The sequence below is a fragment of the Dromiciops gliroides genome, chromosome 3, assembly GCF_019393635.1.
Source record: "Dromiciops gliroides isolate mDroGli1 chromosome 3, mDroGli1.pri, whole genome shotgun sequence".
NCBI classification, from domain to species: Eukaryota; Metazoa; Chordata; class Mammalia; order Microbiotheria; family Microbiotheriidae; genus Dromiciops; species Dromiciops gliroides.
This window is the reverse complement of record NC_057863.1, coordinates 135,744,394-135,759,976: the sequence shown is the minus strand read 5'-3', so window position 1 is coordinate 135,759,976 and position 15,583 is coordinate 135,744,394. Positions and strand designations below refer to the sequence as shown.

The window sequence follows — 15,583 nt, the reverse complement described above, 5'->3', positions numbered from 1 at the left end:
TTATGGATGTTATATAAATGGGTAATTCTGAATTTGATTGGTTGGGATTATTTTGATTGTAATTATCTGCCACTAATTTTTTTAAAAGTACCTAAGTCTCCTAAAAGCTTTTAAGGAAAAAGATCAATTGTTATGCTACTAGCCCAAGCACCTATGTGAGAATTTAGAGGGAAGCAGGTAAAAGAGCCACCAGTTCATATACACTGTAATATATTCATAAAGCTCTCAAAAAGGAAGTAAGCTGTCTCCTTGAGTACTCTTTATTACCTCACTTCTTATCATAACATTTTTGTAGTTATATGGCTAGGATTAATCTTAGGACAAGATTTCATTCAGAAAGAAAGCTAAAAGGTGACACTGAAAAGATCCACCATATTTTCCCATCATTTCTTTTTCCAAATTAAGGAGGATAGAAATGCATTTCATTATCTTTAATAATTATTTAATATTAAAAGATAAAAAGGATATGGCAAGAAAAAATGAAAAGAAAAAAATAGTGGAGAGGAAGCAGTAAGACAGGAAGATGGTATTGAAAAATCACTTTGTAATTCTGTTTAAAAAAAAACTAATTGAATTAAGTCCAACAATATTTTTATGTATTGTGAAGTATGGAGAAAGATACTAAAAAGTTTGTTACACGTTTTCTTATAAGTATTTTCCCTGTGTATCTGTCTCTGTTCTCTTTCTGTTTCTCTGTATCTCTCCCTCTGTCTCTCTCTCTATCTGTCTCTGTCTCTGTCTCCCTCTGACTTCTGTAATTCCAAAGGTACTAGCACATCTCCATACTTCAAGAGATTTTTTTTTTAATTTTACAAGGGAAGTGGAAAGAAAAAATAAAATAATGCCATTTAACAGAAGGCAGGATAGTTATTTTTGTTACTTATCTAAACTCAGTGTACTAGAGGGCTCTTTTCCCTTCATCTCTACATTTAATTGTACTCATCAAATACCTAATGAAATAAAATAAGAGACATGTATCTGTGAAAAATGAAAACAATAACAAAAATTTTAAATAGGCTGGTTTAAAGAGACACTTATAATGGAGGAACAAAGAATCATATATATTCATCACTGGAAGGAAACTTTGAGTTCATCAAGTCCAACTTCCTAAAGTGAGAGAACAAATGCAAAATTGTAGCTCAGAGAGTTTAAGTGACATCTCCAAAGTCACACAGCTATTTATTGAGATGGGACTATTTTATGGTGAAAATTTAAAATGAATAAATGGGACTAAATTCTTCTTTGTGTATCACAAAATCATTTTGGTGATTTTAAATAATAGCAGATGGAAATAAAGGAAATTCTCCACTAGTAGGAAGTAATGTATTCAAATTGACATTGAAACTGCTCTGTCAATATCCATGAATACCTGTGTACTTCATGTGATTAATCACTGACTTTGCATGGAAACTTTAGAGAAACTGTAAGGAAAATCACAACTTTATAACAGAAATAAGGTTTTTCTTTTCTATTTTTAATTTTTGATGGATTTTTTCCATTAATGAGACAAAAAATCTTGTCTGGAAGTGTTGTTTTATGCCAAATCCAGGTAAATATGTTAGGAAAAAAAGTATTTATAGTGTCTATTTTTTTTTTGTAGTGGCAAAGAACTTTAAACTGAAAGAAGAAGGAGGAGAAGGAAGAAGGAAGAAGAGGACAAAAAGGAGGAGGAAGACCACCAGTAATGAAATTTAATTTCAAAATCTGATGAAAGAATGCAATAACCAACAGAGATGTCAGAAGCACTCTGGTAATTCATGCTATCCACCTCCAGACAGAAATGATGCTTCAGAGATTCTGAAACAGAAATACTTGTTTTAGATGAAACCTTTGTGGGTATTGGTTTTGCTTTACTATACCAATTTGTTACAACATTTTTGTTTTCCTTTTACCTTGGTTTCATTTTTTAAATTTGTGATAGGAGATGGTAGAAGGAGAGAAAATAAATTCTTATTAAATGAAAGAAAGAGGAAATTACAAAATAAAAGAGATTCATACTACTAGTTTTTTTTCTTTTGGTGGAATATTAACCAAAAATAATTCTTAAAATGTTTAGCACACTGAAGCTATCAAAAAAGGGGACGCTTGGGGCAGCTAGGTGGCACAGTGGATAAAGCACCAGCCCTGGAGTCAAGAGTACCTGAGTTCAAATCTGGCTTCAGATGCTTGACACTTACTAGTTGTGCAACCCTGGGCACTTAACCCCAATTGCCTGACCAAAAAAAAAAAAAAAAAAAGAGGCGACCCTCTTCAAAGAATTCAAGCTTTGCATTTGTCGTTTTTTTTTCCATTCTTAAATCCATTCTCTCAATCAATCATAAAATGACATGTGACTATTATTCCTAACAGAGAATATATAACCCATAATTCCGATGTATTAACTACCCTTTGGCGATTGATAATCACAGTGTTTCACATAAAACATAGGCATTTGCTCATAAATGTAGGGAAATCCTAAGAGAAAGAAGAGTTAAAAGGAGAGTTGAGGAAATCTTTGTATTTATATATGCTGACATAGTAGGATAGTTTCCTAATGTCTGAAGTAGAGAACAACTATGAAAAACTAGACAGTTAAGAAAATATTTTGATATTTATATAGACAAAAACCTTATAAATAGCTTGGCAAGATGCTAATTCAATATAAGAATCCATAGACATGAGAATTTCAAATTGGGAAGGAATTGTTTATTTAGTCCAATATATATGTGAAGAGTAAGAAAATGAAATTGATTCTAATTTGTAATTGATTCTATTCTGTATAGCTGCTGACATTTTGTATAACCACCTAAATCATGTTTCTTTGTCTCTAAGTTCAGAAGTTCAGTTTTTCTTTCTGAGTTAAGTTTAAAATTTCAGTTTCCTTATAAGTTATTTTAATCAAAAGAAAATGCATTATCTCTATGCCAATACCTGGCTCTGTACATTTGAAAGAAACCTGTTGACATCAAGAAAGTCTGGTTTGTTATCCATATACCTATAATTAATCTTGCAGGTGGGCACAGTCAGCAACAAGTTGGAAGGAGTAATAGCCCGGCATATCTGATTTCCAGCCAATCATATTATTTCCACATACCTGTGATGCTTCAGACTTTGTAACAAATAATACTGTTTTCCCCATCTATCATTTTCTAGTTTTTGGATGTTCCTTCTTTTGTCTATAAAAATTATGTCTGCCCTCAATAGGGGTCTTTTGGCAGAGAGACCCCTTTCATTGGTAATTGCTAGCCTTGCCAATACATTGATTGTGCTCAGAACTTTATGCCTCCATTTATCTTAATTTCAATCACAAGAGGGCTCCTCCCTACAGTATTATTTCTATCTAGTCACGTATCCTTAATTTGAATAACTCCATGAAAATTAAGGAGGATGTGTTCTATGCAATCCAGGTAGGATAGATAAAACTAGAGTTAGATTAAGTGGTAATTGAAAAAAAAAGTTAAGTATCAATAAAAATACAAGAAATTATACATTGGGTTTTATTTCTTTATGTATCAATATAAAAACAATGATTATCAGTTAAAACTAGCAAATTTTTCCATGCATATGTTGTGATGAAGAATTATGTGTATATATATTTTAAGGCACCTAGTGGAAAAGTATGCTGATGCTGCTAAATAATAATTATTTTGCCAACGTCTTAGAACTAAATAAGATAATACTGCTTCATAAAACTTAAAGCATTATTTAAATGGCACATATTGTGGTGGTAATGACAGTGGTTGTGATGCAATAAATATTCTTGGCTATTCAGTTCATAAATCCATAAATGAACTATTACTTTAACCCTGGTGGCTACATATTACATAAATATAGTTCTTGGTGCTGGTTTTGCAAACCACATTATATTACATAGCACTAAAAATCACACATGCACTATAGCTTCAGAAAGAATGATGGGAGTAAGACAACTTTTCAACAGGACCTACCTCAAGCAATGATCTGATTTAGATTCTGTATCATTTACAGTTCTACTAATGCCAAAACTCCCATTAAGATGTAATACCTTTGATGACGTGTTCAAATACAGTATTAGTTTAAGATTGTTATATTTCAGCAAGTTTTGACGTCTCCCTTGATATTGTACATTTTGTTCAATGGCCTCTGCTAAAATTATACTGTGCAATGTCTTTCCCAACCTTATCAATTACCTTATTTAAAAAAGAGTTATTAAGCTATTTTGGCACTATTTAATATATGGATGCTGATAACCACTCATTGAATTCCTCTTTGGCTTTTTTTCAACAGATTACTTTATTATATTTTCTCCTCAGTTGTCTAGAAATAATAAAGGTAACAGAATAATTTTTAAACTTGTACTTTCTTATTGTTAACTTGATAAATTGATAAATTCACTTCAAGATATATCTATTTAAAATATATTCAATATTGTCATCACAGAAGAGAAGGCACCTCTGGTAACACAATATAAATTACATAGATTTTATACATTTTCATGGCCACTGAAAAATTACAGTGAAAATTATATGATATCATCATGGTATCATAATTAACTTTTCTTCTGCATAATATTCCAGACTGTTATTTTTTCTCAGCATCGTTGATTCTCTCTCTCTCTCTCTCTCTCTCTCTCTCTCTCTGTCTCTGTCTCTCTTTCTCTCTCTTTCTTTCATTCAATTAAATTCAGCAAGTATTTTTAAATACTTATTATATGAAAAGTATTATACTAGGTTTTAGGGATAAAAAAAACAAAGAAAAGAAAAAGAAAAAGAGAAATTGTCCCAATATTCAAGGAGCTTAGAGTCTATTATTTCTGTCCTCTAGACCTACTTCCTAAGAAATTTGGATAATGAGGGCCACACAAATTTGCTATTTAAGATATCAAACAACCCAGCTAGTCTTTTCTGGGGCCTATATCTCTAATCTAAATCTAGGGCTGTGGATTTATATTTTCACGTATCAGATGACTATTGCCTGCTAAAGAAGTGCCTTCAAAGCCGAAAGTCACAAAGGGCACTGAAGTAAGCTATAAGATGATGTTTTAGTATTGTTCTTATAATAAATCCTGAAAAGAAATTTCTAAAATATTCCAATTGGGCATGCTAACAACTGGGGGACAATGCAGCCCTGACTTCCTAATACAATGATAGTCTTTATGAAGTCCTTATTCTACACATGTAAAGCTTTGGCCTTAGCACAATGACTTTGAATTAAAGGCACTTGAAAAACGTATAGGGCAAAAAGTAAATATATTCAGTCATTCAAAAATCACTTATTAAATGCCAACTATATGTAAAGTAATGTGCTAGGAATAGAGGAACTAAATTATTATTGATATACAAATAAGTTTATATTGTAGCAGGATGGTACAATTCATTCATCCATTAAAACATATGTATTGACTCTCTACTACATGCTAGGAATTGATTTCTTTTTTTGATCAGAGATATAAGTATAATGATATTGTTCCCTATTAATAGGAAACACCATTTATTGAAGATGATCAGCACCTGCCCTAAAATTTATGGTATAAGAGAAACAGCTATAATTTCTGAAAGTTAATTAATTTGTCCAGTCACACAATGGCCAGTATGTGTCAGAGAACAACAAAAAAAAAGAAAACAGGTCCTGTTCTCAAGGAGCTGATATTATGCAAATGAATATAACACAGAGAAGATGAATTTATAAACCAAATAGATAAAGAGTATATGCTAAGTAACTGCAACATAATATTTGGACAGAGAAAAACATTAACATCTTGGAGTTCAAGAAAAGGCTTTCTGTAAGATATGCATGGGAATTGTCCTTTTTAGAAAGCTAAGTGAAATGAGGTACAGGTGGTGAACATATTTAAGGAATCCATTCATTTGTCAAATACTTATTGTTGTTATTTGCTGAATATTTTAAGTGTTATCTGAACAGGTGGGGCTCGTTAGCCTTGGCAGGCAACCCACCTAGGGGAAGGAAACCCTGATTTTAAACCTCCTCTGCCTTGCGGCTATACCCATATATGGGAAAGGCTTCAGGAATTAACTCTGAGGAAAAATCAGGAGTCAGAGTCCCTTAGGCAGTTGGATGTTGGACATCACATCCCTCTGGCAACTCTTGCAGTGGCACAAGTGCCAAACTGTATTGGCTCTACCTCTCCTTTGGATCCACCAATGTCGTGGAGAGGGAAAACCTGCTGCATGGGCAACAGCTTGTTTTCCATATTGATCTGCCCAGTCCAGCGCCCTGGAGAGGACACTCCAGCTACTCCTCATGGGGTAGATACAACACAGGATGTGGCAGTTACTGGTTACAAGTCACTCAGGAGCTTCGGCTCCCATATTGGACTGCACAGCCAAACTGTGGCCTGTGGCTCTTCAAGCTGCTGATCCATTGATCCATTGTCGTCCGTGCCTGGTGGAGGCCTATAACTCTCAGAGATTAAAATACAAGAGTACAATAGAGCACAAACCAATCCATGTAATATTATATGATATTTAAATATAATTTTAAAATGCCAGACTTATAACTTAAAACAATTGGAATAAGGAATTCCTACTGAGGAAACTCACTTTAGCAACAGAGGTTAGCACTTGCTCTGCAAATTTAATGTTAAAGAATTATGTGGAAATACAAGAAGCTAAGTGATTAGCTTGGGGATGAACAACCAATGTGTCAGAAGTAATTTCCAATGTGATATGAACATAAGATTTATACAAAATGTGATGCCCATTAAAAATGTTTTATTGTTGGGGGCTAGGTGGTGTAGTGGATAAAGCACTGGCCCTGGATTCAGGAGTACCTGAGTTCAAATCCGGCCTCAGACATTTGACACTTTACTAGCTGTGTGACCCTGGGCAAGTCACTTAACCCCCATTGCCCTGCAAAAAACAAAACAAAACAAAAAAAACAAACAAACAAAAAAATGTTTTATTGTTCCTGATTGGAAGATGTCATATTGCACAACACAAAACTTAGCAGACCAAGTGAAGGGAGGAGGAAGGATGCTGGAGGGAATTGAAGCAAAAATATATAAATAAGAAGATTCTAGAAGTAGATGAGACATGGGGAGTATTACAGTTTGATTGGGATGTAATACCTGTAGAGAGTTGTGATTGGAGGAAAGATAACAAGATACAGGACTATGGAAAATGTCAAGTTCCAGACTAAAGAGCTTGGTAGGCCATCACTTTTAAAATGAACAGCACAAAGTAGAGTAGACTGTTTAATATACTAGAGATAAAGACAGATTTGATATCAAAAGAACTGAGTTGGAATCCTGACTTTGTGATTGAAAATCTATGATACCCTACAGTCATTAAAACTTCCGGAGTCTCCTTCTAGTCCTTTTTAGGATTACTGATCTAGGGGGCTTCTAATGTCCCTTTAATATTCATATTTTTGAAACCACAATGACATGTTAAACAAAACATTGAATGTAGTATTCAAAAGGCTCTTATCTTTTAAATCCCTATGACTACTTAAAAGAGTATATATGTTAGATACTTGTCTAAAAAACATTAAACAACTTCTCAAATGCATAACAGTAAATGCTAGTTATAATGAAAACATTTGTGATGTGTCTTTTTTAAATGCAACAAACATTTATTTTATTATTTCCAGTTATATGAAAGGGTAGTATTCAACATTCATTTTCATAAGATTTAGAGTTCCAAATTTTTCTCCCTCCCTCCCTCCCTTTCCTCCCCTCTTGACAAGACAACAATCTGATATATGTTATATATGTACAATTCACAAGTGCTTTTTTTTATCAGTTCTTTAAATGGGGGTGGATAGTATGCTTCCTCATTAGTCCCTTGGGATTGTTTTGGATCTTTGCATTGCTGAAAGTAGTTGTCATTCACAATTACTCATTGAACAATACTGCTGTCACTATGCACAATGTCCTTCCATTTCTGCTCACTTCACTATACATCAGTTCATATGAGTCTTTCTGGTTTTTCTGGGATCATCCTGTTTGTCATTTTCTATAGCACAATACCATTTCACCACAATCTTATACCATAGTTTCTTAATCATTCCTCAATTGATGGATATTCCCTTGATTCCCAATTCCTAGCCACCAGAAAGAGTTGCTATAAATATTTTTGTACAATTTTTGCCCTATTCTCTTTTTCACAATTACTATTGTTAACTGTTTCCCTTCATCCTATTCCCTTCCCCATGATATTTACTCTATTATCTATCTTCTTTCACCCTATTCCTCTTCAAAAGGGATTTCCTTCTGTCTGTCCCTTTCCTTAATCTGCCCTCCCTTCTTTTGCCCCTCTCTCTTTATCCCCTTCCCCTTCTATTTCCCTGCAGGGTTAGATAGATTACTCCACCCAATTGAGTGTATATGTTTTTCCCTCCTTAAGCCAATTCTGATGAGTGTTAGGCTCATTTACTGCCCAGATTGAATAGATTCCTCTACCTAATTGGGTGTGTGAGTTCATCCCTCTTTGAACCAACTCTGATGAGCTTAAGGTCTTTAAGTCTATTCTGATGAGGGTAAAGTTAATTTACTGCCCTGCTCCTCCCCCATCTCTTTCCCCACTCCATAAGCCCTTTCCTGTTTCTTTCATGTGGGATTTCACCCCATGCTACCTTTGCCTTTACCCCTTCCCCAGTGCATTCCTCTCACCCCTCAATTTTACCCTAAAGATGTCATCATGGAACAGTTAGGTGACACAGTGGACAAAGCATCCACCCTGGACCCAGGGGGACTCCAGCCAAAACCTGGCCTCAGACACAAGACAGTCACCCTCTCTACTTCCCCAGGTATGTCCCCCAACTCCAATTTTTTATGGTTCTCTAGGGTCTTGTATTTGAAAGTTAAATGTTCCATCAGTTGAGGTCTTTTCATCAAAAATACCTGCAAGTCATCTTTTTCATTGAAGTCCCATTTTTCCTCTGAAAGATTACACTCAGTTTTGATGGATATGTGATTCTTTGTTATAATCTCAATTCCTTTGACCTCTGGAATATCATATTCCATACCCTCCAGTCCTTTAATGCAGAAGATGCTAGATCTTGTGCTATCCTGATTGGGACTCCACAGTACTTGAATTATTTCTTTTTGGCAGTTTGCAATATTTTCTCTTTCACCTGAGATCACTGGAATTTAGCTATAATATTCCTGCGAGTTTTCCTTCTTGGATCTCTTTCAGGAGTTGATTGGTGGATTCTTTCAATTTCTATTTTACCTTCTGCTTCTAGAATATCAAGGAAATTTTCCCTGATAATTTTTTGGTAGATGATGTCTAAGAACTTTCCTTGATCATGGTTTTCAGGTAGACCAATAATTTTCAAATACACTCTCCTTGCTCTATTTTCCAGGTCAACAGTTTTTCCCACAAGCTATTTCACATTGCCCTCTATTTTTAAAATTAATTTGGATTTGCTTTATTGAGTCTTTGTTTCTCATAATGTCACTAGGTTCCATTTGTTCAATCCTAATTTAGGCAATTAATATTGTCAGAGAGTTTTTCCATTTTGCTTTTCAAGTTATTGACTTTTTTCTTATGTCTTTCCAGCATCTCCCTCATTTCTCTTTCCATTTTTTCCTCTACCTCTCTAACTTTATCTTCAAAGTCTTTTGTGAATACCAATTCATATTTTTATTGGAAGCTTTAGATATAGGGGCCCTGATATTGGCATCTTCCTCTTAGGGTGCACTTTGATCTTCCTAGTCACTAAAGAAACTTACTATGGCCCTCCCCTTTTTCTGTCTGCTCATCTTACCTTTCTTTTACTTGACTTTTAGCTCCTTAAAGTGGGGCATTTTTTCCAGCTCACACTATCCCAAGCTTCATGAGGTCCAGGTGCTTTTATTTAAGGAGGATCAGTTTCTTCACTCACTTGGCCTGTTGTCTGGTCTGTAGATGACCCTAGACCAACTTTCTAATCAATCAGCTTTGTGTGCTGTGGTTGTCAGCTCCAATGAACCTGTGCCCCTCCCCCAACCTGGACCACTCCTACTCAAGCCTACCTCCTGGTTCCCAGCAGGGGTGAAAAACCAAAGTTCTGCCTCGGCACCAGCAGAGACCCCTGTAATCTCCCCTCTGCCAAGGGCTCAGCCCTCTCAGTAGATTATGAGGTTAGTTCCAGAAGACACAGGCACTGCAGCTGATTCAGAGGCTCTGGGCATCTCTTTCTCTGGCAAGACCTTCCTGGGACTGGATCTGTGTCAGCATGATTGTGGGTTTGGGCTTCACTCCTCTCTCAGCACAGCAGCTCCCTCCTTCCAACCTTCCAAGCTGTCCTTGGTTGGAAAATGATCTCAGCACATTCTTCTGTGGATTTTGCTGCTCCAGGAATTGTCTTATGGCATTATTTGGATGTTTTTTAGACAAATTGTGTCATGAGTTTGAGAGCTCACTGCTTTTCCTCCCTGTGATGTGTCTTAAGATATATGGTTCGTGGGACCAGTAAGTATATGGGACAGGATCAGAACACTGATCTTCCTGAGTCCAGCACAATAAACTATCTAGCTGAATTTGTCTCATAATAAGCCTAAACTTAAGTTACTTGTTTAAGGTCAGACAACAAGTTATTTTTTAGATTCAAATACATTAACTTAGTCTATTTTCCCTCCATATAGCATGTTACCTCTGATAAAATCATAATTCTTTTATTTTTTTTCCTAATTCAAGAACTCCATTGACAAAGGCATTGTTGGCATTATCCTCTAATCATTACTCTCATGCCTTGTCAGCTGCCAAATCTTGTTTCTATCTTTTCAACCTCCTTCACGTGTGCCATCTTCTCTCCACTCACACCGCTACCATACTAGATCATATCTTTATTAACTTTCATCTGGGACAACCATTAACCACTCTCTGTGCCTTGTATCTCTCTCCATTCAAAACCAACTTCCATATAACTACCAAAGTGATTTTCCTAAACTGCTCATCTGACCATGTTGAACCTTATCACTTCAAAAACTCCAGTGATTATCTATTTATTATATTTAGGCTCAAAGATATACTCATCTGTATAGCATTCAGAGTTCTTTACACTTTATACACTTTTTTGTTCTCCAGAGTCCTCTTCTTTCATTATATGATACATTCATACAGGTCTAATTAATGTTTTTGCAATATATTCTTTCAGTATCCATCTCTATAGAACCTTTGTATAGGCTATCTTCCATTCCTCTCATATTAACCTCTTGGGACACCTCCAAGGAAGATTCAATGTAAGTTTAATCATTGGAAGGGGTCCTTTCCTCCTGGTGCTAATGTTTTCCCATTCAATGTTGTCTTGTATATGTTTTTAAAGGCCTTATACATACTTATATTTTCACATGCTGTTCTCCAGGATAGAATGTAAATGTTAGGGACTGTTTTATTTTAGTCTTTTTATCACCAGTCCCTAGGGAGTTCCTTGCCCAAAGTACTCACTTACTAAATATTTTTTTTTGTTAGTTAGCTAAAAGAATTTTATGCCATTCTTTTAATTGTCATAGTGAACATAATTTGTCTCACCGTGAAAAAAGGAATTATGACCAAGTAGAGTAATTTATCCATGTAAAATGGTTATCTTTGCATTTTGACACCAAAAACAGTTCTACAACAAACATTCAACAACATTTTTTTTAATATTTTAAATTAAGAGAATGGTCAAAATGCTTTAGTTAAAGAAAAGAAAAAACATTGTCACTAAATGATTTTGACTAGTTTATTTTCATCTTCTGAAAAAATTCACATTTCATACCTTATTCCATATCTTCCAGACACGATCAAATTTGTGGCCTAAAAGAAAAAAAAAGGCATATCTGATAAAAGCAAGGTAAAACCCAAATGCAAAATGTTTGCATTAAGGATAAAAAAGTGAAAAGTGTGCATTAATTGCTCCTCTAACCTAGCATGTATTCTATCAAGCACAGGGTACTCTTGTTTTTATTCCATGTCTTTTGGAAGGTAGAAGCATCAAAGATTTACAAACAGGGCACAAACATAAAGTTTTACTCTCTTCTAAGAGGTACCTCTCCAAGATTATGAAAATTAGATTTAGGAAAAAAATACCCTATCATGATGTATGAGGACTTCCTCTGCACCATCTGTGCTCCTGAAATGTCAGCACTATAAGCATCAGATACTGAGAACATGCAACAAGAACTAACAGAAATAGGACAAAAAACTTAAACCATAATCAGCCCACTACTTGCCATATAGGGAAACAGAGCTGCAATCTCTACCTTTATAAAAGAGGGTCTTTGCTAAAAAAAAAAAAAAAAAACCCTGGAGAAAGATCTTTTAAAGCTAAGAAGTTGGAAGAAGGGACCATAGCAATCTTAAGAAAGGTTTTTGATAGGTGCTGATTAAGAATCAGAATGCAGATTTGAACTTCACAAATTATCATTAGAACTTTGTTGTTATATGCCTGGAAGAGAGGTATGTTTAACTTAAACATAGTTGCATAAATAGTAATGATTAAAACCTTTATATTCTGACCATAGATGACAATGCCTTGTCCATATTATTTATGTCAGAAACATGGCTGTAATTTCAAAGTTCTAAAAGTTACATTAGTGAATTCAGTATATTCCAGCACACAAAGTTCCTTAAAGCAATTGATATAAAAATACCAAAATGAATAGTACAACATAGCCTAATGTTTGAAGGTAGTTTGAAAGACTATCTTTTGATCATGATCTAAAGGAATACAATTACTAAATGCATCTTAGTCCTACAATTTCCAACTTGTAAGTTTTTACAACTGGATCTTGGAATTCTTAGGCACCATTTAGCCCAAAGTCTTGATTTCATAGGTAATAAAACAACAATAAAAAAATAATGAAAAAAACAAACTATGGCTCAGGGAGTTCAAGTGATTTGTCCAAGGTCATACAGACTGTAAGCAGCAGAGATGACATTTGAACATGGGTCCTGGGACTTCAAGTTCAGTGTTCTTTCTAATATGGTATATATTAAACATTCTAGCTATATGCTGGGATTCAATTTTCAAAACACTTCTTTTATCACTCTCTTCCAACGTGTAAAGAGTATACCTGAACAACATTCTAAATTTTGGAGGGAACTATTCTGGGAGATCACAACATGGGAGGTAGTATTTTATAGTAGAAAATTCTGTACCTGGGACACTGGGGACCTGAGATAATCTCAATGAATTTTTAAAAAATAGATTAACATTCAGGGATACTTTTTTGGAAAAATTGAAGTAATTACACTACATGATCTTTTAAAATTATTCTATATTTGAAATAATAGAATTAATATGTATCTATGTTTGGTGGTAAGGGTTAATTCAAGTAAAGACAACAAAGGCTTACTAAGATTCTATTTTGTATACCTCTAGGTACTAAAAATATGAAAGTGAAAAGCAAAACAAGACAAAAAGACATCACCATTAAATAATGGTATTATGAAGAGTATGGAGGCATGATGGGCTACAATTATACATATAAATAAAAATAAAATATTTTAAAAGTAATAAAATGCAATTTGGAACTAAGGAGAGACCTGGTAGCAAGTGTTGAGGAATAACAAAGTGGTCTATTGAATGACATCTGTCAATATGGAGTCTGCTCCATGCAGTTAGCAACATCTATTATAGTTTTGTTTTGTTTTGTTTTCTGGTCCTCTACAGCAGAACTACAATCAATGGGCCAACTATATTTGGAGGAAGTATTAGGCCCAATATAAAAATCAGTTTCTTTACAATTAAAGCTGTTCAAAAGTAGACTAGGATAAACTGAGATATACTTCTTTGGAAGAGGGCTAGACATTAGTGTTTCAGAAATATCTCCAAATACCTTCAAAAGTGCTTAAGCAATTTAATGCACAGGATGAAATATCTGAAGAACTGTTAGGTTATTATAAAGTAGGCTAAAGAATCAATGACAAAATCTTAACAATTTCTTTTTCCATTGAATCTAGTTTACTGGAGCTCCTTAACACAAATTTATGTCAAACAGAAGTCACTTTGTCCAATCCATATTTCATATTTCAATTCAGTTACATTTCAAGAAATTCAAAAATTTGAATATGACCTTACCTTAATGGATTATAAAATGATACATTTAAGGGTAATAACTTGCATGGCATTGAGATCTTACCAATACCTAATCAGTTACTAGGCAAGAAACAAGTTAGCTGCAGTAACAGCAGAAGCATTTCTCTGCTGTAGTAATCAAGTTATGATCCAGGTTTCAAACCTGTCAACCTTTCCTAAGTGGCTTTACCTGCTGCATTAACCAATTTGGGGAATTTTCAGTAATTTCATTTTTAGCTTTTGTTGTTTTTGAAGTTTTAGAACATGAATTAAAAGCTATCTTCAATGATAGGAATTATCTTAATTTATTCTATGTAAGATAATTTTGAGTGTGTTTTGAAACCAAGATAAAACAAACTCACTTTAGAATTTACATTTGAATTGTATATACCTTGAAATTGAAACTAAATTTCATGGATAACAATAAAATAAATATTGATTATGAAGTGACATGCCATTTATAAATTAATAAACTTTTTATTTTATCATAAGTGTAATACACAGAAATTTCTAATAACAAAACTTATGACAATAAATATTTATAGGAATATTTATAGGAAATTAGAATGTCAATGTAACAGGCCCAGAGGAAAATAACTCCTGAATCAGTGAAAATGGTAGTTACAATGACCTTGGCTAAAATACTACCATTAGTTAATTTCTATTTTACTTAACATTGTTATTTTCTTTTTAGTTCTACTATTAACAATTTTTTAAGGAAAGTTTTGCAAACTATTAAAACATACTTCATGCTTAAGATACTCAATTTTAAGTAGAGAAGCATAACTACAGGAGTGAGGTATACAAAATTAGAATGTGGGATTCCTATACATCATAAAGATAAAACAATTGCTTTACCATATCAACTTTTTGTTTGTTTTCTATAAGTAAGATTTTTGAAATGATTTAACTCTAGATTCTACATGCTCAAATTCTTTGAATTCTTGAGAAAATCATTGGCTGTGAGTGGAGCTAAGATGGAAAAAGAGAAGACAGGAAGTTGCCTGAGCTCTCCTGAGTTTCCCTCAAAAACAAGAAACATTAAATCAAGCCTCTAAATGGATTCTGAAAATACAGAACCTACAAGAAGACAGAGAGACACAATCTTCCAACCTTAGGTAATTTAGAAGACTTCAGGAAAGGTGGGTCTCATTTGGGCAAAAGGGGAGAGCACTACAGATGAGTACAGTGAAGTAAAGAGGGGGTCTGGGAAAGTTAGCAGGAGGCTTGAATCCACAGCCCAGCCACTGAGACCCCTTGTTCCTCTCTCAGCAGGCTGCTGGCATAGCAGGCCAGTTGTAAGATACACTAACACCAGCTGAGAGGGCAAACTGCCAGCTAGAGAACCATCAACAGGATAGGAGCAACTTGTCCAAGCCATCCCAGCACAGGGAAAAAGCCCAAGGTGGTGAGAAATCCAAAAGCTACAGAGATCTCAGAGCAAAATGGCATTCACCAGGCCCCTATCCCCCAGCACAAGAAGCATGCAACAGTACTCCCTGTGCCCCAGGAGCAAACTTCAATTTTATAATTATAAAAATGGGCTATAGTATGAGTAAGAAACAGAAAAGGACCCTCAACATTGATAGCTTCTATGGTGATAGGAAAGACCAAAACA

The 15,583-nt window shown here is 34.5% G+C and overlaps 1 pseudogene; it reads right to left on the bottom strand.

Moving 5' to 3' along the window:
- LOC122747236 overlaps positions 1 to 15,346 on the bottom strand; it is a 43,971-nt pseudogene extending 28,625 nt beyond the window's left edge.
- Between the last annotated feature and the right edge of the window lie 237 nt (positions 15,347 to 15,583).